The sequence below is a fragment of the Urocitellus parryii genome, chromosome 11 (genome assembly GCF_045843805.1).
Source record: "Urocitellus parryii isolate mUroPar1 chromosome 11, mUroPar1.hap1, whole genome shotgun sequence".
NCBI classification, from domain to species: Eukaryota; Metazoa; Chordata; class Mammalia; order Rodentia; family Sciuridae; genus Urocitellus; species Urocitellus parryii.
In genome coordinates, this window is record NC_135541.1 from 119413503 (window position 1) to 119439013 (window position 25511).

A 25511-nucleotide genomic window follows, 5' to 3' on the forward strand; every position below is an offset into this window, starting at 1 on the left:
ATCAACTAACTATTTAGCTATTATTATTATTATAAATTAAGCTATTGTCATTATAAAGTTGTTCTGACTAAAATAGTATGATGCTGGTAGAAATTACGTTAACTACAAATATGTAGAAATTACATTAATTAAAAAATGTAGAAATTATATTAAGTACAAAACTACTTTGATGTAACAGCAATCTCCTATCAAGTAGACATTCCATATTGCATGGAAACACAGAGGCTCACAAAACAACTCAGCATTCTAGAATCACAAAGTTTTTGAAGAATTTAAAAATGTTCAGTAAAATGCAAGAGGAAATTCATTGCAAAATTACACACTAGGGTAGTGTGCAAGACAATGCAGAATGGAAGCAATATACAATCTAAATGTCTGAATGTTCTGTTCCTCATGGCATACCCACTCCCATGCACACATTAGGCTTTCTCAGTAACAGTGTAAGAGGTCAGTTGTGAGGACCAGACTGAAGGTAAGCAAGGCTTCTCAGCAGAGGGAGTTTTCCGAGAGCCATGCACTCTTGCTCTTTTGGGAGATGCAGGAGCAACGCTATTGGTCAAAGCCACAATTCTCTCTTTTTAAAATTTTTAATGTGTTTCAATTAGTTATACATGACAGTAGAATGCACTTATATACTTTGATATATCATACATAGATGGGATATAATTTCTCTTTTTCTGAGTGTACATATTGTAGAATCACATTGGTTATACAGTCACATATATATAAAGTAATAATGTGTGTTTCATTCTACTATCTTTCTTATCCCCATATCCCCTGCCTTCCCCTCCTTTCACTTACCTCTACCTAAGGTAACACTATTTTTTTTTTTGCATTACAATTCTTAATACACATATATACCACAATTTTTGTATTTCTGTTTGTATATAAAGTATGTGGACACCCAATTCAAGTCTTCATACATCACATTTCACCATGCTTGCTAATCCCCTGCCCCCTCCCTTTCTCTCCCACCCCTCTACCCTATTTCTCCCATGCTCTGCCTCCCAACCCCACCATGAGTCAACCTTCTTATATCAGAGAAAACATTCAGTATTTGTTTTTTGGAGGGGATTGACTAACTTCACTTAGCATTATCTTCTCCAGTGCCATCCATTTACATGCAAATGCCATGGTTTTGTTCTTTTTTAATGCTGAGTAAAATTCCATTGTGTATATATGCCACATTTTTTTATCCAATCATCCACTGAAGGACATCTAGGTTGGCTCATGTCTATTTCATTCTACTAGCTTTCCTATCCCCACATTCCTGCCTTCCCCTCCTTTAGCTATTGTGAATTGTGCTGCTATAAACATTGATGTGGCTGTGTCCCTGTAGTATGCTGTTTTTAAGTCCTTTGGATATAGTCCGAGGAGAGGAATAGCTGGGTCAAATGGTCGTTCCATACCTCCATACTGTTTTCTATATTGGCTGCACCAATTTGCAGTCCCACCAGCAATGTATGAATGTACCTTTTTCCCCACATCCTCACCAACACTTATTGTTGTTTGCCTTCATAATAGCTGCCATTCTGACTGGAATGAGATGATATCTTAGAGTGGTATTGATTTGCATTTTTCTGATTGCTAGAGATGATGAGCATTTTTTCTTATATTTATTGATTGATTGTATATCCTCTTCTGAAAAGTGTCTGTTCAGGTCCTTAGCCCATTTGTTTGGGTTATTTGTTTATCAGTGTTTAGCTGTTTGAGTTCTTTATGTACCCTAGAGATTAGTGCACTATCTGATATGTGAGATGTAAAGATTTGCTCCCAGGATGTAGGCTCTCTGTTCACCTCATAGATTGTTTCTTTTACTGAAAAGAAACTTTTTAGTTTGATTCCATCCCATTTATTGATTATTGGTTTTAATTCTTGTACAGTAAGAGTCTTATTAAGGAAGTTGGGGCCTAATCCCACATGATGAAGATTAAGGCCTATTTTTTTCTTCTATTAGACGCAGAGTCTCTCACAACTCTCTTTACAATACTGAGTAAGTGGTAATTATTTTACTTGGTTAGACTTTTCATAGGGTCAGAATAGATGACATGAAAGAAAGAGAGCTGTCCATCGGTGGGGGACAGGTCTCTGCTTCATGGCTACTTAGTGTTGAGTGGGTTCTATAATCAGTGTTCTGATACTCCCACATTAAAAAAAATATGTCCAACATATATTCTTCCCAAGGAAAGCTCTATCACACAGGTTAATACTATTACCCTTCTATAAAAGTGGATGTCTTATGATCATATTTTTTCTTTTTACTCTGTAGTGGAAGGAAACATTCTCAACCGATGTAGCAAGAATCATTTATCAACAGAATAAAAACACAAGTTTATCAACACATTCTTAAGATTCCCAGAAACAGAACTGTCCAAATAGACAACTTGGATTCACGATGGACATGGCATCATAGAGAAGTACGAAAAGAGATAATTACTTAACAAATGGGACTGGAGAATTGGCATTCCACAAATAAAATACACACTTGCATTCCTACATCATTCCATATGCATGGTCAACTCGAGATATATTAACCATGTTAATATTTTAAAAGGAAATTTTAAAATGATTAGTGGAAAATATTGCAGATAGCTTTTAAAACACATGAAAACACAGGATCACATGAGAAAAGATTATTAATTTGAGCACATAAAATTAAAAACATCTGGGGTTGGGGCTGGAGCTTGGTGGTGGAGTGCTTGACTACCATGTGCAAGGTGCTGGGTTTGATTCTCAGCACCACATAAAAATAAATAAATAAAATAAAAGTATTGTTTCCAACTATAACTAAAAAATATTTTTTAAAAACATTAAAGATATCTGTATGTCCAAAGATGTATTAAACAGGACGACCGGGGTGCTGCGGGGTGAAAAAGAGTGCCCAGCAAAGATGCTGCTGGACTTGTCGCAAGAGCCTAAGGAGCACCTGGCCTTCCTGCAGAAGTGGTAGTGGAGTTTGAGTGGATCGGGGTGGAGTTCCTGAGGCCAGGGACCATCCCCAAGGTCTACGAGGGCGCCGCCAGGAAGCTCAACGTGAGCAGCAACACTGTCCAGCATGGTGTGGAAGGGTTGACCTACCTGCTCACCAAGAGCTCCAAGCTCATGATTTCTGAAGTGGATTTCCAAGACTCTGTTTTTGTTCTGGGATTCTCTCAAGAACTGAGCAAATTATTGCTTCAGCTTTACCTCGACAACAGAAAAGAGATCAGGACTAGGGGCTGGGGATGTGGCTCAAGCGGTAGCTCGCTTGCCTTGCGTGTGTGCGGCCCGGGTTCGATCCTCAGCACCACATACAAACAAAGATGTTGTGTCCACCGAGAACTAAGAAAAAAATAAATAAATGTTAAAATTCTCTCTCTCTCTCTCTCTCTCTCTCTCTCTCTCTCTCTGTCCCCCTCTCTCTCTCACTCTCTCTCTCTAAAAAAAAAAAAAAAAAAAGAGATCAGGACTATTCTGGGTGAATTGGCACCCAGCCTTCCCAGTTACCACAGCCTTGAGTGGCGACTACATGTTCAACTTGCAAGCAGAAGTCTCAGGCAACAGATTCAGCCAGCAGTGACTATCAAACTACACCTAAATCAGAATGCAGACCACAACACCAAAGTTCTGCAGGCAGACTCAGCCACCCTACTTCATTTAGTTCACAACTGCAACAATCCTTGGAGGGGATGAAAACAAACCACTGTAGGAGAGTAGGTCACAACATCAAGTAGTACCAAGTGTTAAGGTCCTAATGCCATTGACTCATTTGTGAATGGAGGAAATTCAGGAATTACTTTTCAGAATTAATTGTTATTAATTGGTGTTGATAAATGCATCTAGATTCCATGAAATTCCTTTTCCTATTCCAGGATATTGAGGTCATGATCAGAAGCTCAAATCAGGTTCCTTTTCTGGTGCTAAATGTGGTCAGCTTCTTGACAGACTGAAATTTAATTTTGTATTTTAAATGTGTAAATAGGATTGAATCAACTAGAAATAAATCTATACTGTTCATATCTTCTGTATATATGAGTAATACCCTGGTTTTCATACATTTTTGTCTGCTTAACTAGTATGTTCCTCCTTATTGATCAATTTTGAGAAAATTGACAGCTAATTCCTTTCCTATTCAGAGTATTTATAAATAGTACAATATTTCTGACTTTTCAAAGCATCTCATGATGTTACTAGCTACAGAATAATGTAAAGTGAGTATGAGTTTTTTAAATTATATGCCCATATTGTTATAGGAAGTTCATGCAGTTTTCTTTGAATGTAAACATAAGTAGTTTTTACCATATTGCTGAAGTTTGACTTATGGTTCATTGACTTAAGTAGTACTCAATTTTGTGTGATTGTTAATAATATTTTCACAAGGATTAATTTTTCCCATATACCCAAAGCAACTAAGAGACACACTGTCATTTACATTTGTAAATAATGGATACAAGAATAATGTAATCAATGCTTGATTATCCAGGGGAAAAATTATGTCTTAAAATAAAAATGTTTAGAAATTTAAGAATATATTTTTTTTTAATGTTAATATAATTTATTTCCAAGTGTTAGGATTACAAATTTTTTTCCCTTTTTTTTTTTAGCTTATAAGTGAAGTCTTTCCTTTGACAGACTTATGATTCAAGAGTTTTCGCCATTGCTGATAATAACTGCAATTCATATTTTATCTCATAGTTTTCTCTGGTAACACCTTTACTTTTTGGATGACTTTACAATGGATGAACATGAATTATTTTGAAAAGTTGCATTATATAAAACTACAAATCATCCAGTAACTGATATATAAATCTAACAAAACTGCTGAAGATCATCCATACAATCTGGAATGAAAATAACAAAATATTACCTCCAAGGTCTCCCAATTTGTAACACAAAGAGAAGGCATACTACTTCTTCAAGTCTTAATCATATAATCTTCCTAACTAGACAATGTTGTTCCTACTTAACTACATTTAATGAATAAATGACATGCAAACAAATAACACTTTATATTGTATGAATCAATATTGTAATTACTGTACAAAAGATCATATTTTCACATTATGTCCAATACTACTAAAATAGTTTGAAATTCAACATCAGTACTAACCATTTTCCAAATTCCTCTGAAATGTTACCAAAATAAACACTTTATTGATAACAACTTCATGCTTTTTATTTTTCTAACTTCTGATTCCCAAAAGGAACTAATGCCTATAACACAGATGACTATCCCAAAACTTACTAAACAGAAAGAGAATCAGTCTAAGTGTAAGCAACACTTTCACAAATTACACCTTACTCCATAATTTCTGTAAGAAAAATACAAAGAATGAAAAACAAATTTATGGCTAAATTCCAACTCTTTGATTTGCAAAGCTACTACTCAATTGCCACATATACATTTCAAGTACTTCTATGCAATAATTATCTTCCTTAAGAAAGCGAAAACTATTATGAAGATCAAAGTTGTTTCCAAAATCTGGGAGGGGAAAGGAAAGGGAAAAATCATCAACTCCCTATTTGTCCTTATCTCTGTGCTCTTAAGTACATCAAAAACGATCTTAAAACTCATCTCATTCTCTAGTGTCAGTAACTATGTGGGTTTCACCTCTGTACATCACTTGTGATCCATGCTACACAGGCAGAATTCATCTAGAATTATGGAGTGAACACTACATCCAGAAAATCTATCTTCCCTTGATGTAGTATGCTTCATAAACCAATAACTAGTTATTTCAGGTAGAGATCAGATCATATATTAGAGAAGGTCACTTTTCCAATAGGTCTCCTAAACTCTGAAGGCTAAAATCCAGGAAAGGCAAAGAAGAGGACAGCATTTACAAATTATTTCCCCTCCAATTTCAATCATGCTTAACAAGCTTACACAGACAAAACCCTGGACATTAGAGATGATGAGGAATGGCTTTTCAAAGATAAGGACAAAAGTTTACCTGACAGCAATTAATCCCACATAGTGCAACAAAAACAGACACAAGACACATGGTAAACGCAAGGAAGAGAGAAATTATTTGATCCAAACCCATGTGTCCAAGAGTTTCATTAAGGATAGCCTCCTTTCTTTAAAAATTAAAAAAAAAAAAAGAAAGAAAGAAAGAAAGACCCTGCTACTTTGTGAACCAAAAAAAAAAAAAAAAAAAGAAAATACAAGTAAAACATTATTGACAAAAAGATGTGACATATGAGATGGTATTTTGTGCAATGCAGGAAAGCCTAAAAATTGAAATAAACTTTCCTCTGGCAACAATTTATAAGTACATAAAGTTCCTTATTGTTTTCCATCTTAAAAAGAATCTCTTTGAAAAGTTCTACTTAAAAAACGTAAATTGTGCATTAAACTATGGTGTGGTATAACTCTTGCTTAACAATGATTAAAGGCATACTTAAAATATGCACTCAAAACACTAAAAAAGAATCTGATTTTACTAGATGGGACTATATCTGAAGTAGTCTTACATAATATTCTTTAAGTTCACTTACCACTATTCTTCAATAAAAACAAAACAATCACGAAACACATTTTCATGCTTTTTTACATACCAATTTTTGTAAAAGGCAATCTGAAATAAACACTTGAAATTTTTGGTTAAACTACAGTTTCCCACAAATTATGACTATATATCCAAATGATATACATAAAATACAACAGTTCTAAATATACATATATGTACAATCAGAAATAATATCTATTTCTTTATAGAATACTACACATTTATGACTTTTGACTAGCAAGACACACAGACTATGGTAATGTACAAGGCTGATAACTTGAAGGAAAGGATTCTGAAGGTCTGTAAATACTCATACATTTACCAAAGGCTAAGTCAGTGAAATGTTGTTATCACTAAGGCATACACCTATCCTTAATGAAGACTGAAGCAACTTGACTACTTGTCAAAGATGTTATGAAATAGTAATGAAAAATTATTGGGCATTTAAAAGCAAGCAGGTATTAAACATTGAATATGAAAACATCAGATTACTTACAGACTTTACTAAGAATTCTGGAAAAGCTTTGAGCAACAAGTTATAGTCAGAAAGGATCTAAACTAGCTCACAGCCATAATGCTACTTGGGAAAAAAAAAATTAGTTCCAGTATGGTGTATTTACCTATCATAAAATATTTTACTCTTAAGCTAAAAGAATAATGAAATTCTCTCCTGCTGCTTCTCTAGTTCCAGAAAGCAGTAATCTTGGTCTTTTAAGGTATACTGACAAATCCCAAACTCCTAGATCAGTGCCTGGTACTAGTCCTCAGTATTTCTTGAACAAACAAATGACTGGGAGTAGAGAACAGGTTAAGAGCAGACAAACCTAAAACTATCAAAGAATTGATCACAAACAATGATAGAATTGATTAATGGGAATAATAACAACCTAAGTGTGTTGAGGTCAAATATGAATTGTTCCATATTTTAGCAAAAAAACCTGAATGAACTGTGTAAGACAATGAACATAACCTGTTATATAAAACTAGTGACTTCACAAAATTGTGAATAATCTCACTTCTGCTAAAAAAAATGGATCTGATAGTCAACTGGACGATTTAGGTCGCAAATTCATAAACCCAGTTCTTTGCCCAATTACAAAGAAAAATGTGCTAGTGAACTTATTAATGCTCTTTTGTCAATACTTCTCAGTTTCTGATGTAGTTTCTCACAAATATTTAGAAAGTATTTCAAGCATCCAACCCTCCTTAATATAACGTAAAAATACATATCCTACTTATCTACATAAAGCCGGAAGTTTCCACACATTGACACTAACTAGTACTTATGTGCAGGCAATTTCAAAATTCCAAGTATATTCTTTTGTTTTAAATTTTATGAATTTAAAGTGATCCTCAGTTCTCTAGGACCAAGCTACTCACTCAATTAGGACAATTCCATTAAAAGGTGGGTCACTCTCCTCATCACAACTAAACTTCAGAAAAAGTATGCTTTAAAAAGTGAATACAAACCCGCCATTTCACACCTGATATAATGTATTTATGAATCTAAGGCAAAATGAAAATATTTCTCTAGTTCTACTTCCAAAAACTTGTTTGATTGCTAGTTTGTCTATCTTGACTTACACCTGTTACTGCAGCGACGTGAGCAAGTACGTCCAGTTTCTGTTACAACAATATATTTTAATTGCTTGCCACTGGCTGTTTGAATCAAGTGTGACACCCAGAGTTAGACCCTATACACTAAAGAGTGTATGACTCCATGTAATGACAAAAGAGAAAGTTTTTAAACAGAATACGTTTGTTGTCGCTAAAAGTGACAGCAGAAAAGTACAGCAGCTCTGCGTGGTGACCAGACTCCTTCTTTCAGACTTCCAAGGCTAAGAAACGGAAAACTAATTGTCCAATTTGTTGGGTCTCGCCTCCTTCCCGCCGGCCCTCCTACGAGTGGCCAGACAGTTCCTGAACCAGAGTTTGTGAAGTGCTTCGGAGGCTTGTGGGATGAAAGATGCTATAAAGACGCTTCATGTTATGAGTATATTGCCACTGAGCTTTTCGGGGAACCACTGTCACTGCGTCGGGGACAGGTTGGTGGCACAACCCTTGCCGAGGAGGGGGGAGAGGCGGGCACAGCCCCCTTGGTGGCCGTGAAGCGAGGCTGGGTCATGTTTCACGCCGCAGCTAGACCACACGTGAAAAGCTACACACACGCCCCACACCCAGGACTCCGGTCGGTCTCCATCCCCGAGGGCTGGAGTGCTTGAGCCGGGGGCAGGAGAAGCGCGGGGGCCCGGGCCTACACCCCACAGATGCAGGGAGGGCCAGGCGGCGCGGGCCCCGCGCAGCGACGCCCGGGGCGGCGGGGGCCGGGCGCGGGGAACGGCCCGGGAGGGCGGCCGCGCCGGGCCCCGCGCAGCCCCGTGGCCGGGAAGGCTCGCGCCCCGCGGCCGGCGGCGTGGGGGAGGGGAGGCGGGCCTGCGGCCTGTTGGGGGAGTTCAGCCCGGGCCTCGCGTGCGGCTCTCGGCGGGGCCCCGGCCCCGGGGTCCCGGGCGCCGAGGAGGGACTCACCGGAAAGGCCCGGATCCGCATCTTGGTGTCCTTCCGGCTGCCCGTGCCTTTGCTCAGATTCGACATGGTGCTCGTCCCCTACCCGGCGGCGGCTTCGGGTCGCACTCCCAGGCGCCGGTGTCACATTTAAGGCGGGCGGGCGGGCGAGGGGCGACGCTGGGGGCGGCGGCGGCGCGGCCCCCGGGCTGCGCTGGAGAGCGGCCGGCCCCTGGGCGGCCGCGGCGGCGGCGGCGACGGCTCCGGCTCCGGCGACTCGGACTCGGGTGGGGGCTGCGCTGGCGCGGCGGCTCCGCAGGGTCCCCCTCACGCCCGGCTCGGCTCCCTTTATCGCGCTCCTCCGCGATGGCGGCGGCGACGCCGACGGACAAACATCTCACTGCGCAGGCCCAACGTCCTCCTCCTCCTCCTTGTCCTCCTCCGCCTAAGAATATATTGTCAATATAACTGATAGAGTTTCAATATAATTAACACACTTGAAAATTAAAAATATGTAAAGATAACCTGCAAATTGGTAAGAAAAATATAATTAATCTAGTTAAAAATGACCAAAATATATGACCAGAAATTTTACAAAGGAATACAAATGACTATCAAACACAGAAAAGGGATGTAACATTATCAATAACAATAAATATAGACCTCATAATGAAATAGCTTCTGAAGGTTTTATTGCCAACAGCTAAGAGACCTTGAGAAAGTGCCTGGACACCTCCAAGGAGACTAGACCAAGGGCATCTCACATGTGATGGACACTTGTAGCAACTGATGCTGCTTCTAGGAAGAGAGCTGGGTGTGATCCCTGGGCTGACCTCTCATATGCCCTGTGACCAGCAGCCACATTCCCAGCACATATACTAGGGACAGTCCCACACAAGGGAGGCCTGTGCCTGAAGCTCTTGGCAATGAGGTTCAGAGCAGCATAAACCTGGAGACTCTCAAAAGTGCATAAGCAGGAGAGTGAGCAAGGCAACCAGGTACATCCACAGGCTAACTCCAGTCAAAACCAGTGAGCACAGTGGATGAGTTTAAGGACCACCACTCTTTGATGGCTATTTTTATGTGTCCAGCTGGCAAGGTTATGGTCCCCAGTTGTTTGGTTAAGCATCAGTCTAGATGTGGAAAAATACTTCTTAGCTGTGATTAACATTGACTTTGAGTAACACAGGCCACACTTTATAGTGTAGGTGGACCTCATCTAATCAGTTGACAGCCTGAAGAGCAAGAACTGAGCTTCCTAAAGCAGAAAGGATTATTCTCAAGGCTGAAACATAGAAGACTCACCTGAGTTTTCAACCTGCTAACTTATGGAATTGATTCGAGATTGCAGCATCTACTTTTTCCTAAATTTCCAGCCTGCTGACAAGTGCCATGGATGGTCTGCTCCCATAATATGAAACAACACATCAAAACTAATCTCTCTCCCATTCTCTCTCTCCTTATCTCTTCCCAGACTACACAGAATGCAGATACATTCAACAGAATATTTTTGTTAAAGGATCACTAAACTGTTATACATTTATATGTATTTGTGTACACACACACACACACACACACACACACATACACATATAATGTTAGGAATACTAACAGCTTCAATAAAACTTCAAAGAAAGTGAGAGAATAAGAACTCCTAAAGGTGAAAGGAGGCAGGGGAAAGCATATACTTCCATGAAAGTTATTACACTTGAATTTTCAAGGTAGGTTTATGAGAAATAACTAAAATCTTAATAAAAGCAGGCCAGTATGGACAATGGAAGTGTGTTATCAATGTGAGCTATGGGCAATTGAATCTTTGGCATCTGATATCTTTTGAAACATGAGAAAATTAATAATCAATGTTTCAATGATGTGCATGGATTTCTGGTGGCAGTGGATGGGGGTGGAAGAGGAAAACAAAGGCCACATGATGAGGAGAGACACTTTCCCACACTTGTGCTCATTTTTCAGTCATCTGACCAGCGAACAGAACTGTGGAACCTTGGCTGTCCCTGGAGTCCCCTGGGAAGTTCTTAGTGCCTGGATCTCGCCCCCGACATCCACATTTCTTGAGTTTAGTAAAGGACATATCTGAAGGCTCACCAAGGGGTGCTCAGTGCAGGTCTGGGATTCCCTACAGGACAGGATGCTCTCAGGCTGCAGGTGTCTGAGCTCTGATTTAAAGTTAGTTTCAAGCAAGTGAAGAGCACAACCAGATCTGCTTTGTACAAAGAGTACAGGGCAGAGGGTAGAGGACAGATGAGCAAGAGGACCGGCTGGCAGTCGCAAGGCAGTTGGACTCCCTTCTTGGTGGCTTTGGAGAAAGGTGAAGCATTTGGAAGCAAATGTGCTGACTGCAGAGTGTGGAGACCAAGAGGGGAAGATGCTCAGGGGTGTCTTGTGGGGCCCAGCATTTCAAGTTGGTGATTAGGTAGGTAGTGATGTGATGTGATTAGGAAGTAGTGATGGTGAGCAGATTGGAACCCCTGGCCCTTTGATGTGCCAGCTTTGCAGCGCCTGGGAACTCTTTGCTGCAGAAAAATATTTGTTAATCATTGGATGGCTTGAGAGAAGGTTGAAAGCAATGAGTGATTATGGGCATGGTGACATATTCCTGTAATCCCATCTGCTCAGGAGGTTGAGGCAAAAGGATCCTGAGTTCAAAGCCAGCCTCAGCAAAAGTGAGATGCTAAGCAACTCAGTGAGATCCTGTCTCTAAATAAAATACAAAAAAAGGGCTGGGATATGGCTCTGTGGTTCAGTGACCCTGAGTTCAATCCCTGGTACCCTTACTCCCCCCCCAAAACTTTTTTTAAATAAAAGCAATGAGTGATCTATGGGTTTCCTCCCAGAGGACTGTTCAGGAAAATTTGCTTCTCGTTCTCTGGTTCCTTGTGCCATGTCTGTTGGTGGCACAGCTTTTCTAGAGAGCAGGATTGATAGTTACTATGAAACCCACAGACTTCTCATGAGTTGTTCCACGGGCCAGTTGCACTCACCTCTGTCTTCAGGTTTCCAAAATGCTGGTGTAGTCCCATAAACATCTTCTTGGTTTTATTTTATCTGTTTTTAAACAAAAGTGAGGATCTATTGAATTGTCATCTAAAGTAATTAGCAAATAACATTGTCCCCCTTAGTTCACAGTGTCACAGCAAACCATCTAAAAGGTATTCATTAGCAGAGTAATTTTAATATTGATAAACCTAATGATGATTTAAAAGCAAATTAAACATTTAATCTTTCATTAATTCATGACATAGTTATAGAAAGCCTAGTTATTATGACTTCAATAAAAGGTCTTTTGGAGATTATCACATTTTATTTGGAAAGAAACTGAAGGGTAAAATTTTCTAAATCTAACTTGCATTTCAAATCTTACAATTCCCCGTCCTTTTCTGGAGGCAGGGTGAGGCTTAAAGACTTCCTTTCACTCTTTTGTGCTCTCTTATTATGGACTTCCCATCTCCTCCTGGCTGATGATTTATGTGAGTTTCTTAGGATGGAGGAGGAATAATCCAGGGGATGGGAAACAACCTTCAAGAGCTGCAGCTTGACTAGACAGCACACGGACAGGTACCTGGGTGAAAAGCTGCAAGTGCTGGGTCCAGGGGCCCCCCCGCAGCCCCAGACACAAATGTTTGCCAAATTAAGCTTAGAAATACGTCAGGATTTTTTAAGGGCTTGGGAGTAGAGGAAAAGCATCTCTGGATTGTGAGATCACATGAGGAGAAGATGGTCACCTGGGCCGCTGCTCTGTCAGGTCACTGGCTCTGGAATAGAGCTAAGTACAAGAAAAGGTCAGAGCCCAGTCAGAGGTTGCCCTGCCTCTCGCCTCCCTGTAACTGTGCTTTCGCAGCCTGCACCCTCTGATGGACTCAGCGCCAGTATCTGCAGCTGCTCCATCTGCCAGAAGAGCTGTGTGAAGACAGGCATGTAAGGAGGTGTCAGGAGTAGTAGGATGAGAGCCTGGGCCTGGCTCCAGCACAGGAGCGAGTCTGAGCCGCACCAGGTTGTAGAGATGGCTGCATGGCAGCCTGGCGAAACTCAACTGCCCTGACCTCTGAAGGTAAGGATGAGCCCACATTGCTTTTGGAACCATGCTGCATACCACTTTTAAATATGTTTATAAGGAACTGGCTTCAGAGTTATCACCAGGCACTGCTCACGGAGTTGGGTGAGAGGCCAGCACATGTTTCCAGAAGGTAAGACAGAGATGCCCAATGAGATCCACCCCCTCACACAGCATCCTCCTCACCCTCTCTCCTGTACAATAAAACGTGTGAAGGTCATTACACCTCTCAGCACTGGGCTGGGGACACATGGGTGACTCGGTACCCTGAATCAAGTCTGGCTGATGGCGTGACTATAACAGGGCATGTCTGGAATGTTAGAGGGGCATTTATGATCATTAGAAATAATAATCAAGTCCAGACCAAGGAAAAAGGTCTAAGAGAATGTTCGATAATTTATAGCTAATTGACTTTGGGACCTCAAGATACAATATCCAGGTGGTTCTTAAAGGACTCATAAATACTCAATTTAAAGGGGAAATATTAACATGGAGGTTTATGATCAGAGCATTGATATTACATTGATCATATCTACTCTGGTTCTAAAAACAAAAATGGAATAATAATCCAACTATCTAAGCAAGAAGGCTGCAAGCCATGTCTTGCATGGTAAAGCAACATCTGCCATTGGCACAGATCAGGGACTGTGCTCCAGGATTCCTTCCTGGAAACGCCCCCAAGGACTCTCAATCGACCCATCTTCTAGCCCCAACTCTGCCTGTCAGGGGTGAGTGTGTGCATCGTTTGCTGTTAGCTTTTGTTTCTTTGAGGCAGAGAGGACACATATCAGAGTGAGAGAGGTTGATGGAGGCAGCTTCTCAGGAAGAGATCTGCCCATGAGCTGGAATGGAACCTTCCAAAGTTCTGGTTGTCCTGGGGCTGGCATGGAGAATGCAAAACAAGAGGTGATCTGAGGGTCTTTGGTGAGGGTTTACAGGACAGAGGGGTGGACCACGATGAGAAATGGAGAAGTGTGAGGCCTTCCAAGGGAAGCAGAGTGCCCGGGCCTCTCCTTAGATACCCGCAGCTCCTGAGAGGGTCGAGGAATACCAAGCTGGTTCAGACACCTCCTAGAATGGAAATGACAGAAAAACTCACAATTCCTGCCCTACCTACCCTAGGATCTGTTGGAAAAATGCAGTAAGATCATCCTGGAAATAGATGAATTCTAGAAAGGGCAGAGGGGTGGGAGGGAATGAGAAGGGGCAAGGGATTAGCAAGGATGGTGGAATGTGATGGACATCATTATCCAAAGCACATTTATGAAGACATGAACTGATGTCAACCTGCTTTATATACAACCAGAGATATGAAAAATTACTGAAAGCATCACAATATCACACAGCAAATCATTGTATACCACGGGAAAGTCAAACAACAACTCTTAACATTGATTAGCATATTCAATGGTGGGAACAAGTTGGGTAGGGGTGATTGGTTAGTACAAAAGGGGGATTTGTTTGAACTGATTGGTTTAGGCCACGAGGGGTATACGTGCTAAAACTACATGGTTTCCCAACATGTTATCAACCACCATAAATTACTTGGGTGTCATCTGGCATTCCAGGTATTTTCCTTGTCTCATGCTGATTGGAGGTTGCTAGGAGGTTGCTATGGGTCCTCACCTAGCCTAACTGAGTCAGGGACACCTGGTGCTACAGACCTCCCCTGTTATTTACAGACAAACAACTCAGCAGGGTAGGTATGTGCTTAGGAGTGCTCTCTGGGTTTTTCCAAGGACAAGGGTCATGCCCTCTTCCTTAGGACAGGCCTTGAAGTAGAAGCTGCTGTTATTTATTTATTTTTAAAAATGGAGTTACATTAGTTTCTCACTAAGAGGGGGTCAGGGGCTTGACCCCTCCTCTGTGGTCTTAACACTATCCAATAAATGCCATTCATGGGTTTGATCACATGAGGCCAAGAATTTCCCATGGATTTCACAGAAATGTGGAGGTCATTGTTGACGTCAGAGGGCACTTTGAAAGGGAGGTGTGTTAAGAGGTTAAGAGGAAACTTGTGGAAGTTAAATTGAACCGTTTGAACAAATAATATTCCTGAATATTCCTGAAGCAGGCACTTCTCAGAACCAGGACAAGGCTAGAGAGCTCTGCTCTGTAGACGGTGGGCATTTCCAGATCAAGCTGGGAAGTTGAGTACAGACAGGGCTCCCCTGTTGAGAGCCAGGAGTTTGCCTTGCCTGGTCACGCATGGTCTGGTGCTAGGCAGCTTGTGATTGGCTGAAGCTCAGCTATGTGTGATTGCCTGAGACTTGGCTGCTTCCTTATACTACTGAGTTTAGTTTTTAGATTGTTTTTGAGCTACATTGGGTGGCTATTTGTTATACGGGAATTCAAAGCATGACCAGTCTCTGATAGGGACTCCTACTCATTTAACATGACAGATGAGGGCAAGAGCTTCACTGAGGAGCATTCCAGATAGAGCTCAGAGAGACAGTCTACAGGTAGAAGAAGACACTTGGGGAGCTGAGCCGCTGAGCTTGTTTGGAGATGGGTGGGAGACGTAAGAGGGGAGCTGAGCCACCAGAGGAGGAGCAACAGATCCCCATGAGTCTGAGGCCCTGGCAGCTTTGAATCCACAGTGTGAGCTTGTTTGGGTCCTCGTTCCCATGTCTGAGGCTGTGTAAGCAGGTCTCCTTCTTTCTCTGACACTGAAATCCTTCAGACAAGTTTCTAGAGGCAAAAATACAAATCGACATAAGAACCACATACAATTGGGAGTGAGCCCAGGGCTTCACGAAGTAAGAAAAGTGAAAAGACTTGAAAGAACCTGAACCTTGCAGAACTAAACAAACAAGTCTAGTGCTGCCTGAAAGCTTTTGGGGTGACCTTCAATGTGCCTTGTGACCATGCTGGCTTCATGTTCATGTAGTCCATATACATCAAAATTAGTGGCTTGTTTCTGTCCTTTGATAGAAAGTATTTTCTATCAAAGGACTTTTAAGATTTTCACTGTATGTTTACTGTGCACAAAGAACTTTATAGTCAAGAAGATGTTGAATGGCCTAACTGTGCAAATCTCACAATACCTCAGGGTACACAACAGATTTTTATATGCATCACTTTATTTACTATCAAAGCAACCCTTAGAAATAGGTCTTATCATCCACATTTTTTATAAAAAGAAATCAGAAACCCAGTCCAGACAATGTACTTCACAAGTGGCCACGTCAGCAATGGCTCCCAGGCTACCTTACCCCAGACCCAGGGCTGTTCCCAAATACAAGTCAGTCATCCCTTAGCAGTAGGGCATGTTCTGAGAGATGCGCTGTAAGGTGATTTTATTGTTAGGTGAACATAATAAACTGTGCTTACCCAAACTAAGGTATTTACAACATCAGTAAGAAATATGATTTTGAGATCATTGTGATACACAAAGTCCATCAGATGTGGCACATGATCATTCAGCAAAACTGGCACCCCTTTGTGATCACCACATTGCACCCCAAAGGCAAGGCCTGAACAGTGTAAGCACACAGGAGGAGGGAATCATGGGGTCACCTTGGAGCTCTGTCCAGGATGTTCTCTGAATCCCGTAGCTGTGTTCTCTTCTCCTCTCTCACCAGGCTTCCATCACTACAGGGATGGTTTCTGATGCCCCCAGAAGCCTTTGCAATGCCCACCTGGAGCTACTTAAGGTGTGGTCCAATCATACTGACATTTCTCGGCTCCTATTTTCTCACCTGAAAAATTAGAGGGTTGAGCTTCATCAAAGTTGTTTTTGTAGCTCTGAGGCCAGAATCACTCCTTTGAGGGTTTGTGGCTCTGCTCTAGGTAACTGGCTAGCTGAAATTTGGATTGTTGTATAAATAAGACATTAACTTATTTCCTTGTAATGAATGTGTTTATAACTAGCCCTTCTATTAGGATGTAGAAAAAATTCCATCTTACAAGCACCACTCAACAGACTTTGCCAGTACTTGGACACTTTGGATCTGATCCGTCATTGTGGAAAGAGAAGAGATGCAGTCTTTTCAGGGCAGAAATCACTTTAGTTCCCTAACTCTCCATCTCCATGTTTTCTCAGTTAATAAATTACATCTCATGTTTATTTTTTGAAGACTCTTATATATATATATATATATATATATATATATATATATATATATATATATATATATATATAGAGGTTAGCCAGGCGCAGTGCTACATGCCTGTAATCCCAGCAGCTCAGGAGGCTAAATCAGAAGGATCAGGAGTTCAAAGCCAGCCTCAGCAAAAGGGAGGTGCTAAGCAACTCAGTGAGATCCTGTCTCTAAATAAAATACAAAATAGGGCTGGGGATGTGGCTCAGTGGTGGAATGCCCCTGAGTTCAAACCTTGGTACCCCAAAATATAAGTTTTTATCTATCGAGGAATTATACCTAATTTTCATATACATGAATTCAAGTAAATATGCTTTACACCAGTTAAGTCATCTTTAAAATAAAAAGAAAAAGAAAAAAGGAAAATGTTCTTTAACTGAGCAGTCTATATACCATGATATTTCCATGTACTTTATCATAATTCTTTAAAAATTTTGGGGAAATAACTGGAAAATCCAAACCATAAATCAATCACTAAACTTTTCTCTTTTTGAAGGCTTGCAAATAGAATTTACATATCACTTTCTGAGTAAAAATTCAGGTGCATATGATTAAAAAATACAAGCTTTGACAGTATAAAATATCACTTTTCATTGAGAAATTACAAGACAGTGTCTGATCTCTGTATTTTAAAAGAAAAAAAAAACCCTTTTCTTTACTATTATTCAATTTGAAGCAAAAATCCCAGAATTGTTTTATGGAAAAACTTTCTTTCAACCCAGGGCTGTACTTCTGAGAGTTACACTTCATGGTCTTTTCCATTCACATCTGACTGAAAGCAGACTGGCTGCAGCATTTTAAATAAATAAAAAGATCTAATGAAGTTAGGCAGAAAAGCATGACATTGCTTCTCTTCTTTTATTTATTTATTTATTTATTTATTTATTTATTTTTAGCTGTTGGCTTTTTTTTTAATTTATTTGTATGTGGTGATGAGACTCAAACTCAGTACCTCACACATGTCAGGCAAGTGCACTACCACTGAGCCACAGCCCTAGCCCCTGCTTCTCTTCTTTTGGCATATTTCTTTCTGGGTCCCCTGAACTTGGAATTTCTTTTTTAAATGTCCCATTAATTCCTATTAGGGAGCTACTAGTAAGGAAAATTGCATGTTAGCTTCTATCAATCTGTATGAATAAGTGTTAACCATTCTCAGTTTAAAGCCCTCCTTTTAGCCCTACTTATGTGCAAACATCATGCACCTCAGCAAATCATTCAGGAAACTAATGCACTTCAGCCTACACAAGCACTTGTTGATGCATATTAGCATTACAGATTTTAATTTGAAATAATGTCAGTCTTTTCCGACCTGCATTGTAGTGCATGGGCTGCCATCTGCTTATAATAATGAGTCTGACAATCCACGTAAATTGATTTGCTACCTCTCTTGCAAGCATAATGGCTGGGATATTGATCCTAATCATAGAGCAGTTGCAGGTATTTCATTCAATACCAACAGGACAGATTGGAAGCTGTGGCTTCTGGGGACATAGTTGGAATGACAGTAGAAACAAAGATGCATTTTTCTGTCTCCCCCCACACACCACCAGGTTCAACTTTCCCCCTCTCAGAGTGGCTGTGGGTTTCATTCTTTCTCAATATTTCAGTACAACTAGAAACACAGTCAACCAATTTAGTGAGCAACAAGACTCAAGCGTAAAACACCTAAGCTATCCCTACCTGTCTCTCCCTGAGAGATGTCACTCCAGTGACCAGAAGGGCTCTGTGTACCAGCCAAACCCTTGATATCACTGCCCAATATGGTAGCCACCACACATGTTGCCAGTTATATTTAAAGTAATTAAAAGTAAGTGAACTAAGAAACAAACTCCTTGGGACACAAACAGATATCTGTTCAGTTATCTGCATATTCAAAAGATGAAACAATCCCACATTTTCAGTGATGGATGAATGGATAAACAAAATGTGGTATGTATGTATACACAGTGGAATATTATTTGGACTTCATTGACTCTAGTACATTCTGCAAAGTGGATGAACCTTGAGTACAGTACACTAAGTAAAATAATCTAGTCACAAAGACAAATATTATGTGATTCTCCTTATATGAGGTTCTCAGAATTATTGTTTAGTCCAAACAAAGTTTTACATTTACAAGATGGGAAATTCTGGGACTGGGGTTGTAGCTCAGTGGTAGAGTGCTAGCCTAGCACATTCAAGGTGCTGGGTTTGATCCTCAGCACCACATAAAAATTGATAAATAAAATAAAGGTATTGTATCCAACAACTACTAAATATACATATATATAGATATAGATATAGATATACACATACACACCACACACACACACACACACACACACACACACACATATATATATATATATCTTAAAGATGGGAAATTCTGGCAATGGATGTTGGTTATGGAGGCACAACAATGTCAATGTGTTTAATGTCACAGATTTAAAAGTGCTTACATAGCAAATTCTACATTGTGTATATTTTACTCCAATTTGAACCATAGCCCCTCATTTTCCCAGTAGCCCCATGTGGTCAGGGGTTACCACACTAGAGAGCACAAGGATGATCACTCCCCTTATCACAGGAAACTCTGCTGATGTCATTGCTTTAGCTTCAGGCTGTTGGGACTCAGGCAGGTGAAGCAAGGAGCTGAGCTATGGTGAGATTTGGTCCCAGTAAGAGGTGGGTGCCCTGCACCCTACACACACCACAAGTGCAGCATAAATGGTAACAGACCACCCTCTTGTGATTGAGACATGACCTGGTTTCTCTACCTTTGACTTAAATTGCTTCTATTTTCTTTGCAATGCATTTTCCATTTTCAGAACAACTAACCATGAACATACATGGGGCTATCCCAGTCAGGCACATCGTTTCAGTCATGGTTCTAAGTTCATGTATTTTTAAGTCAGAAGGGTTAAACGTGGTATCAGTCTAAACTGTAAACTAGAGTAATGCTAATAGAAGCCACCTCTGGATTGCAAATTCACTAACAGAGGAATCAACCAATTGATCATAGGGTATGGATAAACAGGGATGGGCAGGGGATCATTACACCATCTTATTTACTCCATTATGATCCCTTAACTTGTAGTGATGTGTGAATGCTGGGTAGCTATTAGGGATCACAATTCAAAGTCAGTATTTGAGAGTCCAAATCTGTCTGACCCCAAATTTAAGGTACTGCACTACAGTCTACAGGTATTATTTATGGTCCTTGTATTTATTTTTCATTGATATTCTTAAGAGTGGAGATGTATTTTTTTCTTTACACTGATAACATCTATCTTGTGGCACTTAGTAGTTCTTTAAAAATTCTTTCTGAATAAATGACCAAAGGCACACACTGGGAGTTCCCCCATCCAACTTCTGGCTTTTGTGCGTGTTGAGCCTTCAGACGTGAGCAGGTGAGACATATCTTCTTCCCTCCTCTCAAAAGCCCCTCATCATGAAGGAAAAAGTACATCCTCACCCAACTCCATGTTCACTTTCTTTTAGTTGTCAAAGATAGCTTTCTTATTTTTCATACTAAGCGCATTTTTAAATCTTATTCTAATTTAGTAGCAATAATAAAATATATGAAACTGTGTGAACAGAGTGTACCTGAACATGGTCTGTTCCATCATAAGTGGGTTCTGAGACACGTAGCATTTCATTGCTCTGGGAGATCCACTGGCTTCCTTCCCGTTCAGCATCTCCTCTTACCCATGGGGAGGCCTCTAGCAACCATTCCACTCACCAGGGGATGGTTTCATTAACTGTTTAGTTAACTTGGTTTTGACAAGCATACATATGAATACTGCTTGCCAATTTCTTTATTTTCAGTGAAATAGAGAGCTTTTCCACTGCACTGAGCCTTTTGAAATTTGAAATTCATTCTTCTTGTAACAAATTAGGTTGAGTCACTGACAAGCCTTGAGGACCTTCTTAAGAAAATAATTGAACTGTCGATTTTGCAATTAGACTTCAGGTGTAACCACTTTGTTTTACTTTTGTTATAATTTTAAAAAGACAAATTATTGTAAATGTTAAATCTGCAGTGTGGTTTGATTCTAGAAAAGAAATCTTTCCATTGTTTTATAATAATTTGAAGCTGAGAATATTTTTTTAAATATATGCTCATCAGTCTAGAAAATTAATTTTTGGAATATTTTTCCACCTAGTTTCTTGAATTTTAAATATCTGCATCATATATATATATCTGCATCATATATATATATATATATATATTATATATTACACATATATATGTTAGATACATAAAATTATATAGCTATATAGATACTATATCTATATATCGATGATATAGACATTGATATATAGACATAGACAGTTTTCTAATTACCACCTCATAATCACATTCGTGCATTCATCTTTACTAATCAGAAGACTGAAAGGAAATCTTTTTAAGTGCATTTGCATTTACTTCATTTGCTACTGCATTTATTACAATTAATAAAAGTAGTGCAACCAGCTTTTATTGATCATCCTTTTGATTTCAGGCTGCTGAGTACTCAGGAAACCAGAATCCTTAGATATACCAGACAACACTCCTTTCAAGTCGATGTTCCAGTGTTGGAGACAAATGTGTCAACTGTGACTCATCGAGCAGAAGTTCTTCTAAGGAGGAGAATGAGCCAGGAGAGTGGAGGCTTTCTGAGGACAGGCAGTGCCCTTGCAGCTTAGCAAGATCTGGGGGGCCCAGGGGGCCAGCACTGAAGCCACCAAGCATTCTATGCACAGGGGCTCCTACAGACAGACTACTGAAGCAGTTGTTAGAAATGCACTCAGGTTAGAAGTTCAGCTGACAGGTGTATGCTGGGGACAGGTGGGTGTGGTTGTGTTCATCTGTATTCTGAGTACAGGAGGCAGAGCGCTCCAGGTGGGCAGGCTATCTGGCATTTCTGTAGTTGTGCCAGAACATCCCTGTGACTTGAGTCTGGCCCTTGGAGAAGCAGCATGAGCAGACATAGTGACTTTCCATCACCAGAATGCTTAGAGGCTTAGGAGATGAGGTCATGGCTAACAGGGAGGACAAAGAGGACATGGGGACCAGGGCTCAGAAGGAATCAGCAGGAGGCACAGGGAAGGCAGGGGGAGAGCACAGAGAAGGTGGGGAGAGGTTTCAGCTACTACACAGACCAGTCTGAGAAGGAGGGAAATCAGCAGGAGGTGTGATAGGATGCAATAGCTGACCCTGAACAAGGACACCTGGGGCCCAGGACAGTGGGAGTGGCTGGGAGAACTGGAGCAGCAGGCACCATCTCTCTTCTCCACTTGGCAGCTGCATATCAGACCTGGTCCATCTGTGACTTCCGAGTCTACTCAGTCCTCCTTCCATGTAAATGCCTTCTTTCACTCTCAAGCAAACAGATTAAATTTGCCATGAGAAAAGTTCCTCATCTAGAACCAAACCCTCTGCCTTTCAGGCCATTAGGCCATCACTATGTCACCGCATGTGAGGCCCTAAAGCAAGCGTCCATGCTCTGCACCCACTGAATGGAAGCCCCACCTGGGAGGAACCTGGAGGAGGCAGAGCTGGGCTGATGCAGGGCTCCCAGCAGCCCCGCCTCCCTGGGACCTGAGGCAAGTGGATCTGCATCCAAGTGGCAGCAATAGAGGCTCAGTGGCAAAGTGGCTCTCTGGGTTTGGATGCCAGATGGAGCAACATGATTTCAATTTATTTGGAAATAAACAAGCAGCCAACCTTGATTCTAGATAGGACATAGTCATATTTGTGTTTCAAGAAACAAGAAAATAAAGTGCCCAGATGTTTACGAGGCAGAGTCCATTGGGAGAGGCTTGAGGCAGGGGATTATTAGAAGCTAATTTCCTTAAGGGGACCCAGGGCTGTGCCAGGAAGGGGCAGAAGAGGTGCAGCAGCAGAGTCGTGTGGGGGACTCTGGAGGAGAAAGACAGAGGTCATGGGTGCCTCCTGTTCCCAGCATTCGTAGCCAGAAGCATGTCTCATATTTGAAATAGGGAACCCAGAAAAGAAGACGTGGAGGAAAGGAGACTGGGATTAGGTGAAGCTTTAAAGGACCAGCAGCTTGAGAGGCCTGGCAGGCACAGGGAAGAGAAGGTCTCCAGACTCAGATAAACCCAGGTTTGGGGAGATGTGTGCAGGGGAACTCTGTGTGATCCAACTGGGGGAGGAAAGCAATTGAGAGAACTAAAAAAAAAAAAGAAAAGTCCCAACAAATGCAGGCATCCAAGGCAAGCATGAAAGGAACGTTTAGAAACCAAGCTGCCTGTGAGCATGGAGGCCCGTCGAGAGGATGACTTCCAACCCAGTGAAGCACCTCTACCTGGGAGAGGCCGTGGCTGGGAACAGACCCCTCCAGGACCAAGGCCCAGCACCTGCAGGGCTGAGTACAGAAAACAAGTGAAGCCAGAGGTGAATGCTGCTGGGTCATGTGATCAGAAAGCTTCCTACCAGTCAAGGTGGGGCTTAAGCAAAGGGCTCCATGTGGCAGGACCCACATAACTCAGGTACGAGGACCTGGGAATGTGAGGGAGCAAGAAGGGCATTGTAGGTGCTAAGAGAGGCACCTGGGTAAGAAGACAGAAGGTAGATTTGTGTTGCACTAAAAAGGTGAAAGAAAACCACAGGAGCTTGCAAGCAAGTTCTGAGGTGCACAACTTGGTTTTCTATGTAGATGCCCCTCCCTGTACTCTGGGGTCACTCCTGCTGCCACACCTGGGGGTGTGGGCACTTCTCACTGAGCTGGGACCAACCACAGAAGCCAGGGAGGGAGAAGACCCTTGTCAGGACACTGCATGGGCCCTGCAAGGGTGACTGGAGAGACCTTCCAGCTGTCCTGACCCGGGCCTGGGGAAGCCATTTATCAGTCAGGGAAGGCTTATAAAGGGGAGGCTCAAGCACGCTCACACACCTTTCCCCCAGTCTTGGAGCTCTGCTGGGAGATAATTTGTTTTATATATTTTACAGATGTATTTGGTAACATAGGAAGTTCCCAATGTTTATTGGAAATATAATCATATGTCCAAGTCAGGTCAGACTTTAATGACTTCTCTCCAAATTCAGTGTTGACTGGGCTTTGAAAATCAGTAAAATTTTTATGTTAATTGTGCTGCCCTCTAAACTGGAAGGGAGTTGCCCTTCCCTGAGTCACTCCAACATGTGTCTGTGTTAGCTCCTGCCCAGGCCCTGCTGAATGACAGTTGCCGCACACGACCCCATCTGCAGGTGTTTCCAGGACAAGGCACCCCAACCTCTATGTTAAAAAGGGTTCCCTTGCTGTTGAATTTAACATCAGACCAAAGATAGTAACTATGTCTTTTACCACTCAAAGAGAGCAGGGAAATCCAATCTCCTTCTCAATGTAGTCAAAGCCAGTGCAGCATTTTCCAGGGGGAAGCAGACCGAAGGGAAGCCCACCATGTTGTGCTGTCATACACAGGAGCTCATGTGCTCAGTGCAGGTGGGAAGCAACATTGGTCATCAGGCATCCTCAAAAAGGCTAAGAGAAAGGAGAGCCACAGGAGATCTTTCGTGGCAGATATTAAACTTCTTCCATCTCATTCTAAATACAGAGCTCAAAATACACCTAGTGTTTTGAGGGGTGGAAAGACCATCTTGCCATGATCATGCAAAAGAAATATAGTTATGCAATAAATTTGAGCCAATTGTTTGCCTTTTCAAGAAAAAGGAATGACTGGCCTTGGTGGCATTTGGTGTCCTTTGCTGGACCAACCTAGTGATGAAAAGTCCTGGAGAGCTGAGGAGAACCAGCCCTTCCTAGTTTCTTTTGCAGTCCCAAAGTCTAACTCTGCAGAGGTTGAATGTGATGGTATAGAGGTTGGTATATCTTGGCAACCTTGGAAGATTGCTCTACTGATGAGGGATATTAAGTGGAGAATGGTCTGGAGTACTTGGGGGTAGCTAGGGAATTGGTAGCACTATACAATGCCACAGAACATTTACCTATACACATTTAGTAAATTACACATAAACAGTGTCATAATGCTTTAAGGAAAGGTATTAGAAGGGGAGGGAAGGCCCGGGGGTCACACACCTGCAGATGCCAGTTTCAATGAAGCTATCCCCTCTGCCGAATTATGGTGATGTCAGTTTTCTGCCATTGTGGTGTCTATTGCAAAGGAAGGCCATTTGTTCCCTTTGCTGGGTGTCTTACACAAAGGGTGGGTCCAGTCAGGCTCTCCCAGGTCCTGTCTCAATTCTGGGCCTGCTGCCTATGAAGGCTTGGTTGGTATCATCTCAAAAGGTTCCTGGAGGAACCGAAGAGTTGCTTCTCTATTCCACAGGAGCATCTGTAGGGCTGAGTCATGACGGTTTGTCAGCGAGATGCAGACAATCAGCCAGAAACTGCATACGGAGAG

The 25511-nt window shown here is 41.5% G+C and overlaps 1 long non-coding RNA gene and 1 pseudogene across 2 annotated transcripts in view; one reads left to right on the forward strand and one right to left on the reverse strand.

Annotated features, from left to right (window-relative positions):
• The window catches only part of LOC144249178 (uncharacterized), a 76182-nt gene extending 66970 nt beyond the window's left edge, over window positions 1-9212 (reverse strand). For both annotated transcript variants that reach the window (XR_013342177.1, XR_013342176.1), the window contains exon 1: window positions 9018-9212. This is a non-coding gene — a long non-coding RNA (uncharacterized LOC144249178). The remainder of the gene's footprint in view (window positions 1-9017) is intronic.
• LOC144249177 (COMM domain-containing protein 2-like) lies at window positions 2581-4291 on the forward strand (annotated as a pseudogene).
• Window positions 9213-25511: the final 16299 nt, after the last annotated feature.